At 37.7% G+C, this 26,312-nt stretch overlaps 1 protein-coding gene across 9 annotated transcripts in view; it reads left to right on the forward strand.

The window, feature by feature from the left end:
* Positions 1-26,312, forward strand: part of SPIDR (scaffold protein involved in DNA repair) — a 563,099-nt gene that overhangs the window by 413,027 nt on the left and 123,760 nt on the right. The window contains exon 1 of one of the 9 annotated variants that reach the window (XM_027596483.2): positions 14,212-14,403. The exons of the other annotated variants lie outside the window; for them this stretch is intronic. The gene's annotated coding sequence lies outside the window, so the exon portion shown is untranslated. Of the gene's footprint in view, positions 1-14,211; positions 14,404-26,312 lie in introns of those variants that run through there. 9 annotated transcript variants of the gene reach the window in all.

Genomic DNA, 26,312 nt, shown 5'->3' on the forward strand with positions numbered 1-26,312 from the left:
CCCAGACTCCTGGTGGTGAAAATGATACAATATTAAAGCAGAATGAGGAACATGAATTAGTAGATTGTGGATATGATGATTAGTGAGCTTTATGATGATTAGCTTTTGTGTGTGTTTGGACAATAGAGAAAGACTTGTATCAAGTTTGCAAGATTCCTTTTGATGAGAAGGCTGTAAGCTGTGGCACATTGATTCCACAGTTGTGTGCTCACCAGTCAGGTCTCCCTAGGTGCATGCAACTCTTCTCCCTGCTTGTAAACATTTGCTTTTCTTCCTATTAAATGACTGGATGATAAAGTGGACTTAATGTCTCCTTTTCTGTGCATAGAGATGGAGTGGCATGGCATTCTTTCACCAGAACAGAGATACATATGTGTCAGTGATGAAAGAGCCCAAAGGAAAGACTCCATCTCCTCAACAGTACACAGGACCATTTCACCTGCTCTCCTCCGTACTACCACATACCAGAATCTGTGGAGAGGTTTTGATGATTAACCTACTTAGCATCATACTCTCATAAGGTTGTTATTATTATCCATACTTTATTTCTGAAGTTTCTTTTCTTCTTCATGTTGTAGAAAAGTTGGAATTAACTCTTTTTCAATGACTTGAGTATTTTTATTGCAGTGCAAAAGATATGAGAGCAGGGATTCATTTTTTTTAATGTATTCTTATAAATGATATGAACCATATCCCATTCTTTAGATTTTCCTCACTTGTGCTCTCAGTGAATTTAAATCCTCTTTTAATCATTAGCTCTGTATTCATAAGTCTTAGATAAACACTTCAGTCTCAGCTACCCAGCTCTTAACTTTTGCTTGCTTCCCCTCTAAGACAATTCTTGGTGGTCTGTATGATATACCAAGGTCATTTTGCCATATTTTCTTTGTAGTCCTATATTTACAGAGTTTTGCAGTTATAACAATAATCTAATATTAGAACATCTTTGTGACCTCAAATTAAACCCCAGACCCATTGACTGTTTACTTCTCCTTCCCCCAGCCTGTGGCAACCACTAATTTTCTATCTCTATGGATTTGCCTGTTTTGGACATATATAAATGGAACTATACAATGTATGGTCTTATGACTGGCTTCTTTCACGTAAATATTTTCAAGGCTCACCCATGTTGTAACATGTTGATCCATGTTGTGACATGTATCGGTATTTCATTCCATTGTATGGGTATGCCATATTCAGTTTATTTATCAGGTGATGGACATCGGTTGTTTCTGCTTTTGAGCAATATGAATAGTGCTTCTATGAACATCTGTGTACAGGTTCTTTCTGTGAATGTATGTTTTCAGTTCTCTTGAGTATATATTTAGGAGTAGAGTTGCTGGGTCATATGGTAACTCTGTTTAATTCTATGAAGAGTTAAACTGTTTTCCAAAGAAACTACCATTTTCCATTCCCACCAGCAGTGTATGAGGACTCCAATCTCTCCACATCCTCACCAAGACTTGTGATTATCTTTCTTATAGCCATCCAAATGGATGTGAAGTGGTATATCCTTGTTGCTTTGACTTGCTGTTCCCTAAGGATTGATGATGTTGAGTGTGTTTTCATATGCTTTTTGACTATTTGTCAAACTACTTTGGAGAATGCATCTTCAGATCCTTTGCTTGTTTTGGGTTATTTGTCCCTTTTTTGTTGAATTCTAAGAATTCTTTATTTATTCTGGTTACAAGACTCTTATCATATATATGATTTGAAAATATATTCTCCCATTCTGTGGAGTATTTTTTCCACTTTTTTGATAGTGTCCCTTGAAACACAAAAGTTTAGAACTTTAATAATGTCTAATTTATCTTTTTTTTCCTCTTGTGCTTTAGTGTTTTGGTGTCACATCTAAGAAACAGTTGCCTAATCCAAGATTATGAAAATTTACTCCTATATTTTATTCTAAGAGTTTTACAATTTATAGTCTTGTATTTAGGCCCATGATCCATCTGAGTTAATTTTTGTGTGTCGTGTGAGGCAGGGGTTCATCGTTTTACATGTGTGTATATCCAGTTGTCCAATACCATTGACTAAAAAGACTCTTCTTTCTCTTTGAAACTTTCTTGGTACCCTTTTTGAAAATCAGTCAACCACAGATATAAGTGTTTATTTCTGGACTGTCATTTTTCTTCCATTGACCTATATATCTGTCTTTATGCCAGTACCATAATGATCTTAATTACTAAAACGTTAATCGTACATTTGGAAATCGGAGTGTAAGCCCTTTAACTGTTTTTTTAAGATTGTGTTCAGAATTCTTAGTCTCTTAGATTTACATTTTAATTTCAGAATGAGCTTGTCAATTTTGGAATAAAACGGGGTTTTGATAGACATTATGTTGAATCTGTAGATCACATTGAAAAGAATTGTCATTTTATTTATTTTTTTCTTTCAATTTTTTATTGTTATGTTAATCACCATACATTGTATCATTAGTTTTTGATGTAGTGTTCCATGATTCATTGTTTGTGCATAACACCCAGTGCTCCACGCAGAACATACCCTCTTTAATACCCATCACCAGGCTAACCCATCCCCCATCCCCCTCCCCTCCAGAACCCTCAGTTTGTTATTCAGAGTCCATCATCTCTCATGGTTCGTCTCCCCCTCCAATTTCCCCCCCTTCATTCTTCCCCTCCTGCTATCTTCTTCTTCTTTTTTTTTTTCCATAACATATATTGCATTATTTGTTTCAGAGGTACAGGTCTGTGATTCAACAGTCTTGCACAATTCACAGCACTCACCATAGCACATACCCTCCCCAATGTCTATCACCCAGTCACCCCATCCTTCCCACCCCACCCCCACTCCAGCAACCCTCAGTTTGTTTCCTGAGATTAAGAATTCCTCATATCAGTGAGGTCATATGATACATGGCTTTCTCTGATTGACTTGTTTCACTGAGCATAACACCCTCCAGTTCCATCCACGTCATTGTAAATGGCAAGGTCTCATTCCTTTTGATGGCTGCATGATATTCCATTGTATATATATGCCACATCTTCTTTATCCATTCATCTGTCGATGGACATCTTGGCACTTTCCACAGTTTGGCTATTGTGGACATTGCTGCTATTAACATCGGGGTGCACGTACCCCTTCGGATACCTACATTTCTATCTTTGGGGTAAATACCCAGTAGTACAATGGCTGGATCGTATGGTAGCCCTAGTTTCAACTTTTTGAGGAACCTCCATACTGTTTTCCAGAGTGGTTGCACCAGATTGCATTCCCACCAACAGTGTAGGAGGGTTCCCCTTTCTCCGCATCCCTGCCAACATCTGTCCTTCCCTAACTTGTTAATTTTAGCCATTCTGACTGATGTGAGGTGGTATCTCATTGAGATTTGGATTTGGATTTCCCTGATGCCGAGTGATGTTGAGCACTTTTTCATGTGTCACTTGGCCATTTGGATGTCTTCTTTGGAAAAAAGTCTGTTCATGTCTTCTGCCCATTTCTTGATTGGATTATTTGTTCTTTGGGTGTTGAATTTGATAAGTTCTTCATAGATTTTGGATACTAGCCCTTTATCTGATATGTCATTTGCAAATATCTTCTCCCATTCTGTCGGTTGTCTTTTGCTTTTGTTGACTGTTTCTTTTGCTGTGCAAAAGCTTTTTATCTTGATGAAATCCCAATAGTTCATTTTTGCTCTTGCTTCCCTTGCCTTTGGCGATGTTTCTAGGAAGAAGTTGCTGCGGCTGAGGTCAAAGAGGTTGCTGACTGTATTCTCCTTTAGGATTTTGATGGACTCCTGTCTCATGTTTAGGTCTTTCAACCATTTGGAGTCTATTTTTGTGTGTGGTGTAAGGAAATGGTCCAGTTTCATTCTTCTGCATGTGGCTGTCCAATTTTCCCAACACCATCTGTTGAAGAGACTGTCTTTTTTCCATTGGACGTTCTTTCCTGCTTTGTCAAAGATTAGTTGACCATAGAGTTGAGGGTCCATTTCTGGGCTCTCGATTCTGTTCCATTGATCTATGTGTCTGTTTTTGTGCCAGTACCATACTGTCTTAATGATGACAGCTTTGTAATAGAGATGGAAGTCCAGAATTGTGATGCCCCCAGCTTTGTTTTTCTTTTTCAACATTCTGCTGGCTATTTGGGGTCTTTTCTGGTTCCATACAAATTTTAGGATTATTTGTTCCTTTTCTTTGAAAAAAGTGGATGGTATTTTAATGGGGATTGCATTGAATGTGTAGATTGCTCTAGGTAGCATCGACATCTTCACAATATTTGTTCTTCCAGTCCATGAGCATGGAACATTTTTCCATTTCTTTGTGTCTTCCTCAGTTGCTTTCATGAGTATTTTATAGTTTTCTGAGTACAGATTCTTTGCCTCTTTGGATAGATTTATTCCTAGGTATCTTATGGTTTTGGGCGCAATTGTAAATGGGATCGACTCCTTAATTTCTTTCTTCTGTCTTGTTGGTGGTGTATAGGAATACCACTGATTTCTGTGCATTGATTTTATATCCTACCACTTACTGAATTCCTGTATGAGTTCTAGCAGTTTTGGGGTGGAGTCTTTTGGATTTTCCACATAAAGTATCCTATCATCTGCAAAGAGTGAGAGTTTGACTTCTTCTTTGCCTATTTGGATGCCTTTTCTTTCTTTTTGTTGTCTGATTGTGGTGGCTAGGACTTCTAGTACAATGTTGAATAGCAGTGGTGATAGTGGACATCCCTACCGTGTTCCTGACCTTAGGGGGAAAGCTGTCAGTTTTTCCCCATTGAGAATGATATTCGCTGTGGGTTTTTCATAGATGGTTTTTATGATATTGAGGTATGTATCCTCTATCCCTATATTCTAAAGAGTTTTGATCAAGAAAGGATGCTGTACTTTGTCAAATGGTTTTTCTGCATCTATTGAGAGGATCATATGATTCTTGTTCTTTCTTTTATTCATGTCTTGTATCACACTGATTGATTTACGGATGTTGAACCAACCTGCAGCCCTGGGATAAATCCCACTTGGTTGTGGTGCATAATCCTTTAATGTACTGTTGGATCCTATTGGCTAGTATTTTGGTAAGAATTTTTGCATCCATGTTCATCAAGGATATTGGTCTGTAATTCTCCTTTTTGATGGGGTCTTTTTCTGGTTTGGGGATCAAGGTAATGGTGGCCTCACAAAATGAGTTTGGAAGTTTTCCTTCCATTTCTATTTTTGGAAAGTTTCAGAAGAATAGGTATTAAGTCTTCTTTAAATGTCTGATAGAATTCCCCTGGGAAGCCATCTGGCCCTGGGCTTTTGTTTGTTGGGAGATTTTTGATGACCGCTTCAATTTCCTTAGTGGTTATAGGTCTGTTCAGGTTTTTTATTTCTCCCTGGTTCAGTTTTGGTAGTTGATACATCTCTAGGAATGCATCCATTTCTTCCAGATTATCTAATGTGCTGGCATATAGTTGCTCATAATATGTTCTTATAATTGTTTGTATTTCTTTGGTGTTGGTTGTGATCTCTCCTCTTTCATTCATGATTTTGTTGATTTGGGTCATTTTTCTTTTTGATAAGTATGGCCAGGGGTTTATCAATCTTGTTAATTCTTTCAAAGAACCAGCTCCTAGTTTCATTGATCTGTTCTCCTGTTCTTTTGGTTTCTATTTCATTGATTTCTGCTCTGATCTTTATTATTTCTCTTCTCCTGCTGGGTTTAGGCTTTATTTGCTGTTCTTTCTCCAGCTCCTTTAGGTGTAGGTTTCGGTTGTGTATTTGAGACCTTTCTTGTTTTTTGAGAAAGGCTTGTATTGCTATATACTTTCCTCTCAGGACTGCCTTTGCTGCATCCCAAAGATTTTGAACAGTTTTGTTTTCATTTTCACTGGTTTCCATGAATTTTTTTAATTCTTCTTTAATTTCCTGGTTGACCCATTCATTCTTTAGTAGGATGCCCTTTAGCCTCCATGGATTTGAGTTCTTTCCAACTTTCCTCTTGTGACTGAGTTCTAGTTTCAACGTATTGTGGTCTACAAATAATGCAGGGAATGATCCCAATCTTTTGATACCGGTGGAGACCTGATTTGTGACCTAGGATGTGATCTCTTCTGGAGAATGTTCCATGGGCACTAGAGAAGAATGTGTATTCTGTTGCTTTGGGATGGAATGTTATGAATATGTCTGTAAAGTCCATTTGGTCCAGTGTTTCATTTAAAGTCTTTATTTCCTTGTTGATCTTTTGCTTAGATGATCTGTCCATTTCAGTCAGGGGGTTGTTAAAGTCCCCCACTATTATTGTATTGTTGTCAATGTGTTTCTTTGCTTTTGTTATTAATTGCCTTATATAATTGGCTGCTCCCACGTTAGGGGCATAGATATTTACAATTGTTAGATCTTTGTGTTGGAAAGACCCTTTAAGTAGGATATAATGTCCTTCCTTATCTCTTATTACAGTCTTTGGTTTAAAATCTAATTTGTCTAATATAAGGATTGCCACCCCAGCTTTCTTTTGGTGTCCATGAGCATGGTAAATGGTTTTCCACCCCCTCACTTTCAATCTGGGGGTTTCTTTGGGTCTAAAATGAGTTTCTTGCAGACAGCATATTGATGGGTCTTGTTTTTTAAAACAATCTAATAGCCTGTGTCTTTTGATTGGGGAATTTAGCCCATTTACAGTCAGGGTAACTATTGAAAGATATGAATTTAGTGCCATTGTATTGCCTGTAAGGTGAATGTTACTGTATATTGTCTGTGTTCCTTTCTGGTCTATGCTGTGTTTAGGCTCTCTGCTTAGAGGACTCCTTTCAATATTTCTTGTAGGGCTGGTTTCGTGTTTGCAAATTCCTTTAGTTTTTGTTTGTCCTGGAAGCTTTTTATCTCTCCTTCTATTTTCAGTGACAGCCTAGCTGGATATAGTATTCTGGGCTGCATATTTTTCTCGTTTAGTGCTCTGAAGATATCATGCCAGTCCTGTCTGGCCTGCCAGGTCTCTGTGGATAGGTCTGTTGCCTATCTAATGTTTCTACCATTATAGGTTACAGTCTCTTCTCCCGAGCTGCTTTCAGGATTTTCTCTTTGTCTCTGAGACTCGTAAGTTTTACTATTAGATGTTGGAATGTTGACCTCTTTTTACTGATTTTGAGAGGGGTTCTCTGTGCCTCCTGGATTTTGATGCCTGTTTCCTTCCCCACATTAGGGAAGTTCTCTGTTATAATTTGCTCCAATATACCTTCTGCCCCCCCTCTCTTTCTTCTTCTTCTGGGATCCCAATTATTCTAATGTTGTTTCGTCTTATGGTATCGCTTATCTCTCGATCTGCCCTCGTGATCCAGTAGTTGTTTATCTCTCTTTTTCTCAGCGTCTTTATTTTCCATCATTTGGTCTTCTATATTGCTGATTCTCTTTTCTTCCTCATTTATCCTAGCAGTTAGTGCCCCCATATTTGATTGCACCTCATTAACAGACTTTTTGATTTCAACTTGGTTAGATTTTAGTTCTTCTATTTCTCTAGAAAGGGTTTCTCTAGTAACTTCGATGCTTTTTTCAAGCCCAGCTAGTATCTTTAAAATCATGATAATGAACTCTTGGTCCGACATCATACTAATGTCCGTATTGAGTAGGTCCCTGGCAGATGGTACTGCCTCTTGTTCTTTTTGTTGAGGTGCTTTTTTTCGTCTTGTCATTTTGTCCAGAGGACAATAGATGAATGAGAGAACAAAATGCTAACAGGGTAACAACGTCCCCAGAAAATATACTCTAAACAAATCAGAAAAGACCTGAAACCAGGGGAAAAGAAAGAAAAAGAGAGATAAAAAAAAAAGAAAAAGATAAAAACAAACAAAAACAGAACAAAAAAAAACCAATATGATCAAATATGATCAGGCTGGGGCATAGATCAGTGCTACATGCTAGATTTTGGGTGTATTTTGGTCTGTTAGAAGAAAGTGCCTCCTAAAATTTTAAATAAAGAAAGACATATATGTACAAAATAAGGGTTGATATGATGAAGGGATGGAATATGACTGTATAGATGAAAAGTATAAAAAATTTTATAAAAGGAATTGATAAGAAGTTGTTTGAAAAAAGAAAGAAGAGGATTTAAAAAAGAAAGAAAGAAAGAAAGAAAAAAGGGGGAAGAGAATGTGATCAAGCAGGAGACTGGAACAAAGACATACACTAGAGATTTAGGGTATATTTTATTCTGTTAGAAGAAACTGTATCTCAAAATTTTAAAGAGAACAACTTATATATATATGCCAAAAATAAGGGTAATTACTATGAAGGGATAGAATATGACTCTAAAAATGAAAAATAAGTTTTTTTAAAAAAGGGATTGATAAGATGTTGGTTGAAAAAGGGAAAAAGAACAACTAAAAAAAACGCAGTTAAAAAAAATTACCATTGAAAGACTGAAGAATCATGGTAAAAAAGCCATGAATTCTATGTGCAGTGTTCCCCTAGCACTGGAGTTATGCCGTTCTCCTTGATCCGTAAACTTGGTCTTGGCTTGCTGGCTGTTCGGGCTGATCTTCTGGGGGAGGGGCCTGTTGCCGTGATTCCCAAATGTTTTTGCGGGAGGCGGAATTGCCCCGCCCTTTCCTGGTCTGGGCTAAGTAATCTGCTCGGGTTTGCTTTCAGGAGCTTTTGTTCCCTGCCTGCTTTCCATATAGCTTTGGGGGACAAGAGTGAAAATGGCGGCCTCCTAATCTCCGCCCCGGAGGAGCTGAGAACTCGGGGCCCCGCCCCTCAGGGCACCCCCCATAGAAAAGCAGTCAGTCACTCCCGTCTCCCCAGTCTCTGGCCGCACTCCGTGCTCACCCGGCCTGTAACCGAGTGTTTCTACCTCTGGCACCCGACTCGGTGTGGAGTCTCCGAACCCAGCAGATCCCTGCAGTGCACTCCCACGCCGCTCCTCCCCAGGAAGGAAGGGGAGTCTCCCCGGATCTGCTGCTTATTGGGTCCCTGCTGGAGGAGCAGTGGCCCGACTGTGCCGCGGATCACAGTTTATGGCAACCCCGAGCTGAGAGCCGCACCTCGGCTCCGCCTCTACAGCCAGCTTCCCCACTCCGATAACTGGGAGCTGTGCCGCACTCAGGCACCCCCGGTCTTTCTGTGACCCCGAGGGTCCTGAGACCACACTGTCCCGCGAGGGTTCTATCCCCAGCTTAGCCACTGGAGCGACGTCCCTCAGTGGAGCCGACTTCTAAAAGTTCCGATTTTGTGCTCCGCTGCTCTAGCACTTGCCAGAAGTGGTCTACGGAGGCACCCTCCCTCACCGTCTATCCTCCCAAATATGGTCTCAGAGTCACTTCTCCGCACATCCTACCTATCAGAAAGTGGTCGCTTTTCTGTTCAGAGAGTTGCTGCTATTCTTTTCTTCGATCTCCTGTTGAGTTCGTAGGTGTTCAGAATGGTTTGATCCCTATCCAGCTGAATTCCTGAGACCAGATGAAATCCAGGTCTCCTACTCCTCTGCCATCTTGCTCCGCCCCCTATTTATTTATTTATTTTTAAAAGAATTGTCATTTTAGCAATATTTAGTCTTTGGATCCATAAACATGGGATGCCTTTTCATTTCATTAGTTCTTTAATTTCTTTCAACAGTGTTTTATAGTTTCCAGTACAAGTCTTAACACTTTTTTAGTTAAATTTATACCTAAGTATTCTTTTATGCTATTGCAAGTGAAATTTTCTTAATTTAATTTTAGATTATTTATTGCTAATGTATAGGTATGCAAGTGACTTTTATATATGGATCTATTTGCTGAAGTGTTGTTGAACTTGTTTATCAACTCTAATAGTTTTTTAGTGGATTCATTAGGATTTTCCATATGTGAAATTTTGTAATCTTTAAATAAAGATAATTTTACTTCTTCCTTTCCAATCTGGGTTGGTTTTATTTCTTTTTCTTTCTTAATTGCTCTGGCAATTCTTTCAAGTATCTTAAGGCAGGGGGGAAAAATGGTTGTTTGATGATTTGGTGCAGTAATGGTAGCTCATCTTCTTCTATTTTTCTCTCTGTAAGTCATATGCATCCTTCACTACCCAGTCTTATACCACTTGCCCCATGGAATCTCTCCTAATTTCCCCTATGGAGTTGGCCTCTTCTTTAGATGGTAGAATGAAAAACTACTTAGCTATATTTTTTTTTGGTTAAAGGTAGGTAGGTAGGTAGATCTTAACTTTTTTTTTTAAGATTTTATTTATTTATTAGACACAGAGAGAGCACAAGCAGGGGGAGCAGCAGGCAGAGGGAAAAGCAGACTCCCTGCTGAGCAAGGTGCCTGTTGCAGGACTTGATCCCAGGACCCTGGGAACATGACCTGAGCTGAAGGCAGACACTTAACTGACTGAGCCACCCAGGCGTCCCTTAACTCTTTTCATTTTCACAACAGCCCCATAAAGTTAGTACCATTACTTTCAAACTTGAAGATTAAATGATGTAACGTTTCTAAAATGCCTGACACCTCGTAAATGCTCTTAACACTATTTGTTTTATAAGTATTATAGTTTTTGTATTATAGTTAGTTATAGATGTATCAGTCTTTACTATAAGATTGTAAAGTCCTTGCTGGTAAGGATTATGTGAAGAAGTAGTGGTAGTATTCATTAATGCTTTTTCTGCATATACTGTTCCTACTATATATGTTCCTAAATATATTTCTCTTACACCTCTTTTTTTCACATTTATGACTGTTGGCAATGTATTATGTCTCTTTGTATCATTTCTCCCATTCTAGATGGCAGGAAATGGACCCATTTTTCTACCCTTTATCTTTTCTTTAAGCTTTTATTATTTTATTGATCTAGTGTCAGGTGCAGTTAGCAGATTAAAATTTCAAATGTTTCAGAATAGAATTAGAATTGTAGATTATTTGAAAGTAGCACGTTTATGTTCTTAAATATTCACGGGCGCCTGGGTGGCTTAGTCTGTTAAGCATCCAACTCTTGATTTCAGCTCAGGTCATGATCTCAGGGTCATGAGATCATGCCCCACATTGGACTCCTTGCTGGTCATGGAGCCTGCTTAAGATTCTCTCTCCCTCTTCCTCTGCCCCTCCCCCACTAAAAAAAACTAAATAAATATTTTATGATACCAACCCATGTCATTTGATCCATCCTTTACATTTATAACTGACATATCTTAAATATCCTTAATGAGCCTGTTGATAATAAGAAATTGAAAGTTCCCATATTCTTTTTTTATATATTAAGTTGTTGATAGACTTGAAGGAAAAGATCAAAAGGAATGACAACAGCCTTGTGCTGTGAGTATAGACAATCATGAAAATAAAATTTTCATACAGAATGAAGATAACAAGAGTAATTTCCCAGATTCATAGCCAGACATGGTATGTGCATCCATAGTTCTAAGTTTGCATCTTAACCTGGCCTTGGTGATTTTCCAGCACCTGTTATCCATCAAGATGGAGAATGATTTCAAAGTGGCCCAATATAAATGGCGTGGAATTTTCTGCCTGACCTCTTTTCCCTGGAAACTTTTGTTGCTAAAAGAGGCTAGAGACCTTTAAATTTTTTTTTTTTTAATTTATTTTTGACAGAGAGAGAGCACAGGCAGAGGCAGAGGGAGAAGCAGGCTCCCTGCTGAACAGGGAGCCCGATGTGGGGCTCGATCCCAGGACCCTGAGATCATGACCTGAGCCGAAGGCAGACGCTTAACTGTCTGAGCCACCCAGGCGCCCCTAGAGACCTTTAATGGTCTGTACCCTCTGTGCCTGCAGCTGCAATCTGGAGCAGTACTGTGGTCACACTAGAACTTTTCTATGAGCTAGATTGCAGCTCTGGTATGTACTTTTCTGAAATGACAGCACAGAGAAGAGCTATGAGAGACAGAACACACAGACTGGCAGAGTCTGCAGGGGCAGCCACATGCAAGCACACAGCACCACATACCTCTATAGCCAAAAGCACAGACAGGGTGAGATCAAGTGTAATATCCATCTTGACTTCAGCTCTAGCTAGGCTGCTACACCTTGTTGTCTCTTTCCTCCCTGTTTGGCTCTGTCAAGTGACCTGTTCCTGCCTTGTCTCCCAGCTGCTGCTAGACCCAGAGCATTTGGGGCAGCCAGCTGGTAGTCTTGGTAAGCTCATCCTTGTGCACATTTCTTGTCTCTACAGTTCTAATTAGCTAGAGCCAAATCAACCCCATGCTCCACAGAACAGTGGAGCAAACAGAACCTCCAAAACAATTCTTTGGAAGAGTGTCCTTCTTCACAAGAAAGAGACATTGTAATATATGAACAGGTACTCTTGTTTTTTCTGGATCAGTTTGCCTGGCAGTGATATCATATATGTTCTGAACCTTCACATTTATTTGCACAGAGACAAAAAGAGAGTGACAGATACAGGTATCTACACAGGTGCTTGGTTATATAGTGATCACAATGGCCAGGTATTATACATTGCACTGGTACTTGTCAGTGCTTTCAAAATAAGGCCATACATTTTTTTTTTTTTTTAAATTTCACTTCTTCTGTTTAACCCTCTGGGGTCAAGATGAGTCTGTGATTCATCATATTTTGGTACCAGACCATGAATGTAGTAGACACTTAACAAGTATGTGTAGATGGGGAAAAGTAGTAGCTGTGGAGGCTATGTATTCTTTCTCAGGACGAACTGGTCCATGGAGATGTTCTACAATGCTGTTGTTTCTCTGTAGGCACTTAGTACAGTAAGAATTGCCAGGAATACTCTGCTTTTGGAAAAAGGTAAAGTCTAGTCCACACCAATCTTACAGAAAATGAGATACTTGGACTAGAGACCTCTACAAAGTGTTCATTCAGTGTAAAGAAGGAGGGAAGAGGAGGAGGAAAAAGGAGAGGCACTTAGGGAGGTGGCAAAGGAGGAACAAGAGCAGCTCTTGACTGAGAATTTATTAAGAAAGGAAAAGAATCCAGTTGGTAATGATTTAAGAGTTTGAAAGCATTTGTTACAATTAATGCAGAACTAAGAGATGTCAAGAAAAAATTGAGCAGCCACAGGTAAAAGATGAAAGGATGAAAACCTAACTTTTAGGGGCACCTGGGTGGCTCAGTCTGTTAAGCGTCTGCCTTCGGCTCAGGTCATGATCCCAGGGTCCTGGGATGGAGCCCCACGTCGGGCTCCATGCTCAGTGGAGAACCTGCTTCTCCCTCTTCCTCTGCCTGTGGCTCTGCCAACTTGTGCTCTCTTTGTCAAATAAATAAATAAAATCTTTAAAATAATAAAAACAAAAAACAAAAAACCTAGCTTTTAACCTTAAACCAAACTGAATTACTTGAAAAGGAAGGAACTCATGATTTGAATTAAACAAAAAGGAAGACTGAGTCATCCAGGGGAAGATGGTGGGGAGAGGTTTTATAGGTCTTCAGTAGCTCAGAATCTCACAGCTGCTGTGTGAGCTATGTATCGTGCCCTGCTATTTTGTTTCCCTTAAGTGATGACTATCCTTCCTTTCCCTGGTAGGAATCTGAGTGCAGGTGTTGAAAGCTCGGGAGGTTGTGGGGGAGGCATAAAAAGGACCAGACTGTATTATATGTTTGGGAGTGGGAAGAAGAATGAAATAAATATCAAAATCGGGGCGCCTGGGTGGCTCAGTTGGTTAAGCATCGGCTCAGGTCATGATCCCAGGGTCCTGGGGTTGAGTCCCACATCGGGCTCTCTGTTCAGAGGGGAACCTGCTTCTCCCACTCCCTCTGCCTGCCACTCCCCCTGCTTGTGCTCTCTCTCTCTCTCTCTCATTGTCAAATAAATAAATAAAATCTTTTAAAAAAATCTCCTGGGTGTTTTACCACTTAAATAGACTTTTGGAAAACTTAGAGTTAGCTTATTCAACTCTGTACCTTGAGTCTTTGCACCCAGATAAGTTACAATATAAGAACACTGGCTATCCAAGAAAACCACAGACATTGAATGGGGAAAATCTGAAGATCTTGAGGGCCTTTCTTTACATGAGCTATAGAAAAGTGGACAATTATATGTTAACCAATTGGAATTTAAATAAAAACTTGAAACAAAAAAAAAGTGGAAAACTGCAATGATAGCAAGGATACCAGTAAATCTTATCTTTACAATTTTTGAATGTAAGTAATCCCAGTTTTTATTGTGCTCCTTAATGCAGCATCTTCTCTTCAGAAAATACTAGAATGAGATTTCCTGAAATGATATACTTTGCACAAAGGTTACTGTGTACAGGTTTCCCTCATTTTTCCAAAGTTCACATTACATCACTTTGCTTTTACAAAAGACCTACATTAGTGCCTGTTTTTGCTAACCAAACGAAATCTAAAGAGGAGTTTTGCTTTTATGAAAAAAAGTGAAAATGAAAAGCAAAAATAGCCTTCAGCATTTGTTTTGCAGTGAGCTATTCTAGAGGCAGAACATGCCCACCAGGGCTGGCATTGTGAAACTCCTTCCTGGAACTACACTCAGTATCAAGCCACCGTGGCTTTGAACTTACTGTGAGTATCTGTGCTTTATCTCGATTTATTTTGTGCACCTGTTAGTGATGTCTGATGTGTCCCAGTGATGTGTCAGAAAAACCTAATAGAGGTTATTTTTTGAGGTCGAGGAATGTTAAAAAAATTTTCCACATACATTAATGGTAAAATAAATTATGCCATTTCAGCTGACGAAAGTTTTAATAGGAATGCTCTACTTCCAGAAAGCAGGGGAAACCTGTGTTTGGTAGCACATGTCATTCATCACAGCAGGCTCTCTAGCATTTGACCTTTATGTTTAAATTTTTAATTTCTTCCAGGTACTTCTTAAAGAAGAGTATCTGGTATCTGCTTTTTGGGTGGGTGGAAAATGGGGGAGAGTACAGCCTGAGGTGTTGAGGCACATTAGTGAAACCCTATTTCTGAGGGCTTTCTGGCCCTGCCGTAGCTGTGACTCTACCATCTCCCTTGTTTGGAGAGAGCCTACTTGGTTAACATTTAATAAAAACAATGAATACACTTATTTTCACATAGATATTCATATATGACTCTATGAATAGACTGCTTAGAAGTTTACATAAGAAGAAACTTGTTGGGGCACCTGGCTGACTCAGTCGGTAGAGCATGTGACTCGTGATATCATGGTCATGAGTTAAAGTCCACCATTGGGCATGGAGCCTACTTAAAAAATTAAAATTAAAAATTAAAATTAAAAAATTAAAAAAGGACTGTTTGTAGTCCCTGCCTCTGGGGAGAAGAAACTAGGTGCTATGGGACAGGCTCCTTCAATGCTTGTTAGAACATAAGAATTTTGTGTTTGTGCACACATTATCTTTTCTTTTTAAGTTTTTTAAATTGAGATGAAATTCACGTAACATAAACCATCTTAAAGTATACAGCTGAGTAGTAGTGTGTTCACAATGCTGTGTAACTACCATTTTTGTATAGTTCCAACACATTTTCATCATGCTAAAGGAAACCCTGTACCCTTTAAGCAGTCCTTCCCTTATAAACCCCGTCTCCCAGCCCCTGACAACCACTAATCTGCTTTCTGTCTCTATGAATTTACCTTTCTGGATATTTCATTTAAATGGAATCGTACAATATCTGATTTTTTGTGTCTGAGTCTTTCAATTAGCATACTGATTTCAGGGTCCATTTCATGTGGTAGCATGTATCAGTACTTCATGCCTTTTTATGGCTGAATAAAATTGCATCATAGAGATATATCAAATTTTGTTTACCCATTTATCAGCTGATGGATATTTGGGTTGTTTGTCCTTTGTAGCTATTATGAATGATGATGCTATGAACATCTGTCTTGAAGTTTTTCTGTGGACATGTTTTCATTTCTCTTGGGTATAGCCCTAAGAGTAGAATTGCTGGGTCATATGGTAATTCTGTGTTTAACTTTTTGAGAAACCACAAGAATATTTTCTATAGCAGATGTGCCATTTTATATTCCCACTGCTATGTATGAGGGTTCCAGTTTCTCCACATCCTTGGCAACACTTGTTATTTTCTTTCTTTCTTTCTTTCTTTCTTTCTTTCTTTCTTTCTTTCTTTCTTTCTTTCTTTCTTTCTTTCTTTCTTTCTTTTTTATTTATTTATTTTTCTTTCTTTATTTTTTTTTTTTTTGTAACAACTGTCCTATCAGGTGTAAAAGAGATATTTTTACTTATTTCTTTCCAACTTATTTGCCATTCATTTCTTTTTTTTAACTAATTGCTCTGAGTAGAATTATCTGGAGAGAATCAGTCTTTCACCATTGAGTATAATGTTAACTATAGTTTGGTTGGGTTTTTTTGGTTTTTGATTTTTGGTTTTCGTTTTTTTAAGTGCCCTTTATCAGATTGAGGATGTTCCCTTGTTCTGCTTTGTTGTATGTTTTCATCATGAAAGGATGTTGGATTTTGTCAAATGCTTTTCCTGCATAGCCTAATCCACTTTTTTTTTTTGTATTATGCATTATATGGTTAAGAATCACAGAATATACTCACTTTTGATGATTCTTGGTAGAGAGTGTATTATAACCAAATTATTAAAATAATGCTTTGAGTCATCAGGTTATGGAACTACTTCCATTCTCCTTGATCCTTCTTTGCAGTAGTATTTTCTGTAATGGGAATTTATAAACATATCTTTGCTTTTTTATTTAATGAAGCTTGATAAACTTCTTATTTTAGAGTGGTTTTGGATTCACAAAGATAATAGAGAGTTCCCACATACCCCATAGCCAGCTTCCCTATTGTTAACACCTTATATTAGTATGATACAGTCTCATACTTATTAAACCTATATTGATATTATTACCATCTATATTAATATTGCTTTATTATGCTATATTATATACTGTAATATTACTATACTATATTGATAATATATTAACTGAAATCCGTACTATATTTAGATTTCTTCAGAATTTCCCTAATGTCCTTTTTCTGTTCCAGGATCCCATTCAGGATACCACATTACATGTTATTGTCGTGTCTCCTTAGCCTACTTTAGACTGTCAATTTTATAGATACTCTTTTTTTTTTAATGACCTTGACAGTTTTGAGGATTACTATCCAGGTATTTTGTAGAGTATCCCTTAACTTGTGTTTTTCTGATATTTATACTGGTATGGGTTTCAGGGTAGAAGATGATGGAGGTAAAGTGTAATTTTCATTACATCATATCAGAGGTACATACTACTATCAACGTGGTATCAACAACATATCTCTGTTGTGGTTGACCTTGATTGTTAACTGAGTTAGGGTTTGTTAGGTTTCTATACTGTGAAGTTACTCTTTTAAAAAATTAATTTATGTTTTAACACCCATTTCATAAAGTCCTGGGAGCAAAGCTGGAGCATACACTGTTACCTTCATTGGCACCTAAGGGAGTATGAAGGAAGAGCATTTCTGACTTTTATAGGAGCAGAGGAGAGATAACATACAAGCCAAATTTCTGAGCAGTCTTTGAAGTAATTTTTTTTTTTTTAAGATTTATATTAGGGGCGCCTGGGTGGCTCAGTCAGTTTAGCATCTGCCTTCAGCTAAGGTCATGATCCCAGAGTCCTGGGAATGAGCCCTGTGTGGGGCTCCCTGCTCAGTGGGGTGTCTGCTTCTCCATCTCCCTCTGCCCCTCCCCCTGCTTGTGCTCTGTCTCTTTCTCTCTCTCTCAAATAAAGATTTTATTTATTTATTTGAGAGAGAGAGTGTGTGCGCTGAGCACGGAGTCTGACTAGGGGCTCGATCCCACAACCCATAAGGTCATGACCCAAGCAAAAACCAAGAGTTGGGCATTCAACTGACTGAGCCACCTAGGCCACAGTGTACCTTTAGTTACCAACTAAGCTGTAAAATTTTAGTGTTGAATGATCTCTGAAGTCAAGAGATCACTACAGAGTTAATAGGCTTCTTATACTTGTGGTTTGTATTTTAATCAGAATCCCTCCAGTGTATCATTTCTAGTTGATCTGCCCAGCTGGGTTTTTTTTTTTAATTAATTAAATAACTTCCATTTCTTTAGCTTTTATAAGAAAGGTGTATCTATCACTGTAAGACTTTTCCTGTCTTCCAATTAGTTCAAAACAGTTTAGCCATTTTTTATTCAGTCTTGAAAGAAAGCCAAACTGAATGTATTCAAACTTTGAATCACTTGAATTATAAGTGTTTTTTCCTCTTTAGGTGCATACATCAACTCAAACTGAATAAAATAAAATATTTCCAAGGATGATTGGCTGCACAGTGAGCACTATCTAAATTTTAACAGGAGTTAATTTTTCTTCATATAGCTATATTTTCTCATGATTTAATTTTTTAATTGTAAACTCTCCACACATGTAAAAAGGAAGATGAACAAATGTGTTATTTTCCCATAATTACCTGGGAAGCAATTTATTCCTCTCTATAAGGTCTTATTTTTAAAAATCTGTAGATACTGTTTTGTATAAGATTTTTTTTTAAAGATAACTGTGTGCTTTGAGGTAAGAACAACTAAGTAACTGACTTTAAAAGTAATGGTTACACACATCCTTAGAGGCAGGAATGCAGTTCTACAAAATATGTTCATTACATATATTTTTGCCCCTACTATGGATGCATGCAAAGAGAGTGTAATGGGAGGAAATACACAAAGATGATACTCTTTTTATATATATATGTACAATGAATGGTAGGATTGCTGATTAATGATATAATTCATTCTGGGCTGAACTTTTCCCCCACAATTTCTAAATTAACATGAATCATGTAAAAATGAAATACAGGCTCACAGAAACAATGCTTAGTATAGGGTGCCTGGGTGGCTCAGTTGGTTAAGCAACTGCCTTTAGCTCAGGTCATGATCCTGGAGTCCTGGGATCGAGTCCCACATCAGGCTTCCGGCTTGGCGGGAAGTCTGCTTCTACCTCTGACCCTCTCCCCTCTCATGCTGTTTCTCTCTCTCTCTCTCAAATAAATAAATAAATAAATAAAATCTTAAAAAAAAAAAGAAACAATGCTTAGTATAAAGTATTTCAGACAGAATTTATAAAAATAACATACTTCTATGTATCCCTATTAAATTATAAGATACTACGTATACAGTTGTAACTCATTTAAAGTACTTTTCTAAAAAAAAATAAAGTACTTTTCTGACAAAAAATAAAAAAATAAAAGTAATGGTTACTAGTTAATTCCACTGGTCTTCAGCTTTATTCATGAGGAATTACAGCGTATTTTAGGAGCCATATCCATGTCAAAAATGGAATATTATGATGTCACTTAAAAATAAGGAATGTGAAAGCTCTTCGTGTATTAATATGAAATGATCTTCAAGGATATACTATTAAAACAAATGAACAAAGTCCAAAACAATATACAAAATATACTACCATTTGGTTAAAACAAAGGTTGAGGGGCAATATGGACTTAAATGCTTTTTATATGCATAAAATATGTCTGGAAGAATACATAAAAGTTGGTAACCTTATTTGTCCCATGGCAGGAGAACCAGGTGGTTGAGAAGAAGAGAAAGAGTTTGAATGTGTTACTTATTTTTTAAAAAAACCTTTTGTAATATATTATCTAAAACAGAACTGATTGTTAGCTTTAAGTTTGTTAATAGTTGACCTCACTTCGAGTTATTCTTAATCATGGAATCACCTTCATGTGCTCCAAGATACAATTCTACACAGTGAACCTCTGAATATTTCTTTCCAGGTAGTAGGATTATTCAGCTTTGGTTTGATTAATTTGTGTTTTTGGTTTAAATGTCTTTTAATAAAAAATATTATAGAATTATGGAATCTTAGAGTTAGATTGGCCCTTAGATACCGGTTGTAAGTTATTGATTTGATAGTTGAGTCTCAGCTGCAGCAGGATTGGACTCCTCTTTTGGCAGACACAGTAAGTACTCTGCCACAGCCCATTCATGTACAGTTCTCACTCAAGAAATTTCTCTGCTATCTTGAGCCTAAATCTCTTTTCCTGGGTCTTCTGACCATTGGAACTGACACTTCCTCTTGGGGTCAGGTAGAATCTGTTTACTTTTATGCATGATAGCATATTACACACATACGTGGTTCTCATTATAATCCTAGTTGTTCTATATTAAAGGCTCTGAAGTTGCTGATGAGCTTCTGTCCTTGCTTTTGGAGTTGATTTCTTTTTGGAGCCAAGTGCAGCACCTTATATTTATCTCTCTTAAATTTTGTTTTGGCAGATTCAGCCCATGAACCAATTCAATGTTTTAATCCTGATTCTGTCATCAAACAACTATGCTATTCCTCCCCACTTTCTTTTTTAAGACTTTATTTTTTTGGAGCAGTTTTAGGTTTATAGCAAAACTGAGAAGAAGGTACAAAGATATTCCATATACCTTCTTCTCAACATCACTAGCCAGAGTGGCACTTTTTTTTTTTTTAACCAGGAATGAACCTCCAGTGACACATCATAATCACCCAAAGTTCATATGTTACATTAGGGTTCACAATTAGTATTGTACATTCTATGTGTTTAGAGGAAAGTATAATGACAAATATGCATCATTATAATATCATACAGAGTATTTTCACTGCTCTCAAAGGCCTCTATGCTGTGCCTGTTCATCTCCCCTGCCCCACCCTTGTTACCCACCAATCTTTGTACTATCTCCATAGTTTTGCCTTTTCCAGAATGTCATGTAGTCAGAATCATACAGTCTGTAGTCTTTTCAGATTGGCTTCTTTCACTTAATGATATGCATTTAAGGTTTCTCTGTCTTTTCATGGCTTGATAGCTCATTTCTTTTTAGTGCTTAATTATATTCCATTGTCTGGATGTGCCACAGTTTATTGATTCATTCACTTACTGAAGGACATCTCGATTGCTTCCAAGTCTTGGTAAATATGAATAAAACTGCTATAAATATTTGTGTGCAGGTTTTTGTGTAGACATAAATTTTCAGCTCCTTTGGATAAATATCAAGGAGTGTGATTGCTGGATCTTATGGTTAGAGTAGAATTAGGTTTGTAAGAAACTGCCAAACTGTCTTCCAAAGTAGCTGTACTGTTTTACATTCCCAATAGCAATGAATGAGAGCTCCTGTTGCTCCACATCCTTACTAGCATTAGGTTTGTCAGTGTTCCTGATTGTGGCCATTTTAATAGATGTGTAGTGGTATTTCATTTCTGTTTTAATTTGTATTTCCCTCAGGGCATATGATGTGAAGCATCTTTTCATATGCTTATTTGCCATCTGTGTGAGCATGTGTACCCTGTGAGGTATCTGTTAAGGTCTTTGGCCCATATTTTAATCAGGTTGTTTGTGTTCTTACTGTTGAGTTTTAAGAATTCTTTGTAAATTTTGTAAAGGAGTACTTTATCAGATATGTCTTAGAAATATTTTCTCCCAGTCCATGGCTTGTGTCACATTTTCTTCACACATTGTTTTTCAAAGGTCAGAAGTTTTATTTGAATGAAGTCCACCTTATCGATTATATCTTTCATGAATCATTTATTTGGTTGGTGCTGTATCTAAAAAGACATCACTATACCCAAGATCATCTAAGTTTTCTTCTATGTTATCTTCTAAGAGTTTTGTAGTTTCACATTTTGTATTTAGCTGTATGATCCATCTTGAGTTAAGTTTTGTGAAGGATATAAAGGTCTGTTTTTAGATTATTTTTTTTGCATGTGGATGTTCAGTTGTTCAAGCAGCATTTATTGTAAAGACTATCTGCTCCATTGTATTGCCTTTGTTCCTTTGTCAAACATAAGTTAACTATATTTAGAGGGGTCTGTTTCTCAGCTCTCTATCCTGTTCTATTGATCTATTTCTCTTTCTTTCACTAGTACCACACTGTGTTGATTACTGTATCTTTATAGTAAGTCTTGAAGTTGGCTAGTGTCAGTCCTCCAACTTTGTTGTTCTTCAATATTGTGTTAGCTATTCTAGATCTTTTGTCTTTATCCATAAATTTTAGAATCACTCTGTCAATATCGGTAAAATAGCTTGCTGGGATTTTCCTGGGATTGCATTGACTCTATAGATCAAGTTGGGAAGAATTGACATCTAGACAATATTGAGTTTTCCTACCCATGAACATAGAATAAATTTCCATTTATTTAGTTCTTTGATTTCATTCATCAGAGGTTTGTAGTTTTTCTTACGTGCATGTGTGCATAATTTGTTACACTTAAGTATTTCATTTGGGGGGGTGCTAATTTAAATGGTAGTGTTTTTATTTTTGTCAAAGATTTATCATATATATACATATATATATATGAAGAGTGAGAGTTGCAGGGGTGAGGAGGAGAGAGACAGAGTCTTTTAAGCAGACTACATGTTGAATGCAGAGCCTGACTCTCACAACCCAGAGATCACAACCTGAGTGAAACCAAGAGTCAGACTGTACCACCCATGTGCCCCAATGGTGTAGCGTTTTTAATTTTAAATTGCACTTGTTTGTTGTTGGTATATAGGAAAGCAATTGACATTTATATATTAACCTTGTATCCTGCAACCTTGCTATAATCACTTATTAGTTCCAGGAGGTTTTTATTTTTTTAATTCTTTTAGATTATCTACATAGATGATCATATCATCTGTAAACAAAGACAGTTTTATGCCTTCCTTCTCAATTTGTATATGTTTTATTTCTTTTTTTTTTTCTTTTTTTTGCATTAGCAAGGACTTACAGTAAAATGTTGAAAATTAGCAGTGAGATCCTTGGCACACACCAAGGCAACATCCTTGCCTTGTACCTGATCTTAGTAGGAAAGCTTCTAGTTTCTCACCATTGTGTATGTTAGCTGTAGGTTTTGGTAGATAGTCAAGTTGAGAAAGTTCTCTAGTCCTAGTTTACTGAGAGTTTTTTTTTCAAGAGAATATTAAATCGTTTATTGATTACACATGATAATGGATGATACACAAGCTTTAATCCCATCTAGAATTTTATCTGATACCATAACTCAATTTAGATATATTGCATAGGATATGCCAACAATCATATTAATAACCAAATAAACTCCAGGACTTTGCTTGGGTGACCTTTTTAATGGTGAACTCCAGGTCACAACACATTAACTGTCAGTTCAACTACACCAAGGTTTGTGGAGACAATGGCTTCTGTGCCCAAGCAGGTTGCAAATCAGTTTTGAATGGAACCTGGCATCACCCTGAAGGAATTCTAACTTCACACTGTTGGGGTAGTATACCAAGATGGCTTCAGAGTAGACTAACTTTACACAGCACATTTAAAAAAAGACACATTTATTCAGCGTCATGATCAGACTATTACATTTAGCAATCAACAGCATGGGTGCAAAAAAAAAATCTACATTAAAACCCTTTGTTGGAATGCTTTACACTTTCCACAGAACAGAAACTAAAATAACCTGTTATACAATTAGTCACAAATACAGTCCTCGAGTTTTTTGCCCATACACATGAGTATTGTCTAAAACATGTCTTCTTTGTAGCAGCTAGGCCCTGCCACCACTGTGCTTGGCTGAGTTCACAAATCTCTTGTAACCTGTAGCTTCCCTGTCACTTCTCTGGCTCTCCTCTCCTGCTAAGCTTTGTTTCCGGGCAGTAATTAAAACCTTCTGCCACTGCCATAGCTACTGCTGCTGCTGGAACCACCATAGCCACCTTGGTTCCGTGGTTTGGCAAAGTATTGGCCTCCACCACCATAGGGGCCAGAGCTTCTGCCTCCAAAATTTCCTCCTTTCATGGGTCCAAAATTTGAGGATTGATTGTTGTAATTGCCAAAATCATTATAGCTTCCGCCACCTCCAAAGTTGCTTCCATCATTACCAAATCTGTTATAGCGATCCCCACTGCCACCATATCCACCACCTCGACTGCCACCAAAGCCACCTCGACCACTGAAGTTCCCTCCACGACCAAAGTTGTCATTCCCACCAAAACCACCTCCACGACCACCACCAAAGTTTCCAGAACCACTTCGACCTCTTTGGCTGGATGAAGCACTAGCCATCTCTTGCTTAGATAGGACTTTCCTTACTTCACAGTTGTGGCCATTCACAGTATGGTATTTTTGAATGACAATCTTGTCTACAGAGTCATGGTCATCAAATGTTACAAAAGCAAAATCTCTCTTTTTGCCACTGCCTCGGTCAGTCATGATCTCGATCACTTCAATTTTCCCATACTGTTCAAAATAATCTCTTAGGTGATGTTCTTCAGTGTCTTCTTTAATGCCACCAACAAAAATCTTTTTCACAGTTAAGTGGGCACCAGGTCTTTGAGAATCTTCTCTTGAGACAGCCCTCTTTGGTTCCACAACTCTTCCATCCACCTTGTGTGGCCTTGCGTTCATGGCTGCATCCACGTCCTCCACAGTGGCATACGTGACAAACCCAAAGCCTCTGGAGCGCTTGGTGTTTGGATCTCTCATTACCACACAGTCCGTAAGCGTTCTCCATTGCTCAGAATGGCTCCTCAGACTCTCATCGGTTGTTTCAAAGCTCAAACCTCCGATGAAGAGCTTCTGCAGCTGTTCAGGCTCTTTGGGAGACTCTGACTTAGACATGACGGCGGTGGGAGGGGAGACTTTAACGATGCTTACTCTGCGGCGTCCACGGGCAGAAAGACTGAGAGTTTTTATCATGAGTGGGTGCTGGATTTTGTCAGATGCTTTTCTGAATCTATTGATATGATCATGTGATTTTTCTTTTTTAGTCCCTTGATGAATTGCTTTAACTGATTTTCAAATGTTGAACTAGCCTTGCCTAACTGGCATAAAATCCTACTTGGTGGGATTATGGTATATAATTCCTGTTACACATTATTGGATATGATTGGTTAATATTTTGTTGGGGATTTTTGCATCTATATTGAAGAGATATATTGGTTTATGGTTTTCCTTTCTTGTAATATCCTTGTCTGGTTTTGGTATTAGGGTAATGCTGACCTTGTAGAATAAGATAGGAAATGTTCTCTCTGCTTCTGTCCTCTGAAAGACATTATAGAGAATTGGAATAATTGCTGCCTTAAATGTTTGATCAAATTCACCAGTGAACCCAGCTGAGCCTGATGCTTTCTATTTTGAAAGACTGAATTACTGATTCATTTTCTTTAATAGATAACAGGCCTATTCAGATCATCTGTTTCTTCTTATATGAATTTTGGCAGGTTGTCTTGAAAGACTTCAAGAAATTTTCATCTAGGTTATTAAATTTGTGGGCATACAGTTGTTAATAGTATTCCTTTAGTATACTTTTAATTTTCTTGGGATCTGTAGTGATGTGCCTTCTCTCATTTCTTTTTTTTTTTTTTTAAAGATTTTATTTATTTATTTGAGACAGAGAGAATGAGAGAGAGAGCACATGAGAGGGGGGAGGGTCAGAGGGAGAAGCAGACTCCCCGCTGAGCGGGGAGCCCGATGCGGGACTCGATCCAGGGACTCCAGGATCATGACCTGAGCCGAAGGCAGTCGCTTAACCAACTGAGCCACCCAGGCGCCCCTCTCATTTCTGATATTAGTAATTTATGTCCTCTCTCTTTTTTTCTTAGTTAGCCTGGCTAGAGGCTTATAGATTTTATTGATCTTTTCAAAGGATCAACTTTTGTTTTCATTGATTTTCTATTGATTTCTTATTTTTAATTTCACTGATTTCTGCTCTCATCTTTATATTTTTTTCCTCCTGCTTACTTTAGATTTAGTGTGCTCTTTTTATAATCTGTTAAGATGGAAACTTACATCATTGATTTTAAATTATTCTTTTTTCTAAAAAATGCATTCAATAGTATAAATTGCCCTCTAGGTACTGTTTTGGCATCGTCCCACATGTTTTGGTAAGTTGTGTTTCCATTTTCATTTACTTAAAAATATTTTTTGATTTCTCTTAGGATTTCTTCTATGACCCATGTGTTATTTAGCAGTTTGTTCTTTAATCTCCATACATTTTGGATTTTCAAGTTATCTCTCTGTTATTGAATTCTAGTTTAATTCCACTGAGAGCAGACATTGTATAGTTCCTATTCTTTAAATTTGTTCCATTGTGGTTAATGGCCCAGACTGTGGTCTGTCTTAGTGAATGTTCCATGTGAGCTTGAGAAGAATGTGTAGTTTGCCACTGTTGGATGAAGTAGTCTATAGATTCTAATTGTATCCAGTTAATTGATAGTATAGTTGAGTTCAACTATGTCCTTGCTGCTTTTCTGCTTGTTGGATATATCCATTTGTGAGAAAGGGGATGTTGAAGTCTCCAGCTATGAGAGTGGATTCATCTGTTTTTTTCTTGCAGTTCTGTTTTTGTCTCATGTAGTTTGATGCTCTTTTGTCAGACATATAAATGAAGAATTGTTAAAGTCTTCTTGTAGAAATGATCCCTTTATCATTATGTAATGTCCTTCTTTATCCCTGATAACCTTACTTACCTTTGAAGTCAGCTCTGTCTAAAATTAAATTAGCTCCCTAATATAATACTGTATGTTAATTATACTGGAATTAAA

This window comes from Zalophus californianus, chromosome 4 (assembly GCF_009762305.2).
Source record: "Zalophus californianus isolate mZalCal1 chromosome 4, mZalCal1.pri.v2, whole genome shotgun sequence".
NCBI classification, from domain to species: domain Eukaryota; kingdom Metazoa; phylum Chordata; class Mammalia; order Carnivora; family Otariidae; genus Zalophus; species Zalophus californianus.